Source organism: Saimiri boliviensis, chromosome 2 (genome assembly GCF_048565385.1).
Source record: "Saimiri boliviensis isolate mSaiBol1 chromosome 2, mSaiBol1.pri, whole genome shotgun sequence".
Lineage (NCBI taxonomy): Eukaryota > Metazoa > Chordata > Mammalia > Primates > Cebidae > Saimiri > Saimiri boliviensis.
Window position 1 is genome coordinate 146,520,672 of NC_133450.1, and position 2,717 is coordinate 146,523,388.

The following is a 2,717-nucleotide window of genomic DNA, read 5'->3' on the forward strand; positions in this document are numbered from 1 at the left end:
TTGAGGAGCTGCTGTGCCTCAAAGCCAAGTCCCTCCTTGTGCTCCATTTCTGGGCACCAGATGAACGAAGTTATGGCAGAGTTAGCTAAAGAACATCCTCAAGTTTCATTTGTGAAGTTGGAAGCTGAAGGTGGTCCTGAAGTATCTGAAAAATATGAAATTAGCTCTGTTCCCACTTTTCTGTTTTTCAAGAAATCTCAGAAAAATCAACTAATTAGATGGTGCACATGCCCCAGAGTTGACCAAAAAAGTTCAGCGGCTTGCCTCTAACGGCTCCTTCCCACCCAGCGCTAATGAACATCTTAAAGAAGATCTCGGCCAGGCGTGGTGGCTCAAGCCTGTAATCCCAGCACTTTGGGAGGCCGAGGCGGGTGGATCACGAGGTCGACAGATCGAGACCATCCTGGTTAACATGGTGAAACCCCGTCTCTACTAAAAACACAAAAAATTAGCTGGGCATGGTGGCGCGTGCCTGTAATCCCAGCTACTCAGGAGGCTGAGGCAGGAGAATTGCCTGAACCCAGGAGGCGGAGGTTGCGGTGAGCCGAGATCGCGCCATTGCACTCCAGCCTGGGTAACAAGGGTGAAACTCCGTCTCAAAAAAAAAAAAAAAAAAAAAAAAAAGAAGAAGATCTCAACCTTTGCCTAAAGAAATTGACATGCTGCCCCCTGCATGTTGTTTGTAAAAGGAACTCCTCAAGAACTACGCTTTGGTTTCAGCAAGCAGATGATGGAAATTCTTCACAAACGTAATATTCAGTTTAGCAGTTTTGATATCTTCTCAGATGAAGACGTTCGACAGGGGCTCAAAGCCATTTCCAACTGACCTATCTATCTTAGGCTCTACGTTTCTGGAACGCTCATAGGAGGACTTCATATAATTCAGGAGCTAGAAGCATCTGAAAAACTAGATACAATTTGTCCCAAAGCTCCCAAATTAAAGGAAAGCCTCAAAGTGCTGACAAGTAAAGCTGATTTGATGCTCTTTATGAACGAAAACAAACAAGAAGCAAAATGTGGATTCAGCAAACAAATTCTGGAAATACTAAGTAGTACTGGTGTTGAATATGAAACATACGATATATTGGAGGATGAAGTGCGGCAAGGATTAAAAACTTACTCAAATTGACCGACGTATCCTCAGCTCTATATGAAAGGGGAGCTGGTGGGAGGATTGTATATTGTGAAGGAACTGGAAGAAAATGGTGAATTGCTGCCTATACTGAGAGGAGAAAATTAATAAATCTTAAACTTGGTGCCCAACTATTGCAAGAAATATTTAATTACATTGGGAGCAGTTCATGATTTAGTCCTCAGAAATGGACTAGGAATAGAAAAATCCTGCTTACTCAGTTAGATGTTTTGTGTATTTCACAATGTCGGGCTAAACAAATGTATGTTACATTTTTTTCCCACCAAAAATAGAATGCAATAAACATCTTCCATCTTATTAATGATAAAAAACCATAGTATTCCTTTGCCTATTGCCATAATGTTAACCTGTGTCAGCAGTGAAACCTGGAGAGGCACTACAGATAGAAGCAACTTTTTTCCCCCTAGTTCCAATGTGCACCTGAGGTGGGCTCCTGCTGCACAGTCTGCTTCCCCAGGACCCAGTTTGGGTTCCAGGTTCTGCTTAGCTTTTGAACAATGCAAGGACTTTTAAAGTATTGAAAAGCTAGATACTTTTTATAAGATTAAACAGAATATTATAGTCTGAGTTTGGCCTGTCTATGAGAATGGATATTCATTTCACTAGGAAGGCAAAATGGCCTCTTCAATTCCTCCCCAACCCCTGCTGGCTGCTTTTTAAATATTTTTAATATTTATTTATTTTATATAAAGATGGGGTGTCACCATGATGGCCAGGCTAGTCTTGAACTCCTCACCTTAAAAACCATCACAATTCAGAAAATGTTTACACAGTCAGTTGCCATATCTTTGATTCAAAGGCAAACCATTCTCTGTAATCTCTAGCATCTAGTGCTGAATGCATGGTAGAAAGTAACATGTCAACAAATAGTTCTGATGTGGTAAATTTTACTGTGAACCAACTCTGTCAGATTCAAGGAAAAGCAAGCCTTGGATTTAACAGATTATTTCAGAATGTATAAACACCAACAACAAAAAGGATACTGTCTCAGTAAATTCCTTGCCATTCCACAGTGGAAATTTTAATGATGGCATCAAATTAATTAACTTCTGTGGATTTCATCAAACTGTATCATAGCTTACATTATTCTTGGAAGAATTGTTGAATCCCCATCTCATGGTAGCATGAGAAAAAAAAAGTAACATCATCTGTGCCTATCTCATTGCAGATCTGTGGCAAACATGCCATTTTGCAGTACAAATTAAGCGATTCTTTTATTCATTAAAATCTTGTCAAGACTGGTAACTGTTGAAAAATGTGCGCTTTGAATGAAAAGATCTTCCAAACAGGCTTTGTGTGAGCAACATGGCTGTTTATTCATCTGGGTGCAGGTGGGCTAAGGCTGAAAAGGGCATTGGCAAAGGGCGCTGAGTTAGGAGTTGGTTTTATAGGTTTGGGTAGTTTTTTAGGGGTTGAGGGTGTTGCAGAATAAGATCAGTTACAGCGGTGGGGGATGAGGGCAAGGGGTATACATGACCACAAGTTCAGTTACAATGGCAGGGTTGGGTGAGAGGTATTTACATGATCATAAGAACAGTTAAGATGGCAGGGTTGGGTGAGGGGC

General features: G+C 40.9%; 1 pseudogene; it reads left to right on the plus strand.

Moving 5' to 3' along the window:
- LOC104652025 (glutaredoxin-3-like) lies at positions 1-1,279 on the plus strand (annotated as a pseudogene).
- Positions 1,280-2,717: the final 1,438 nt, after the last annotated feature.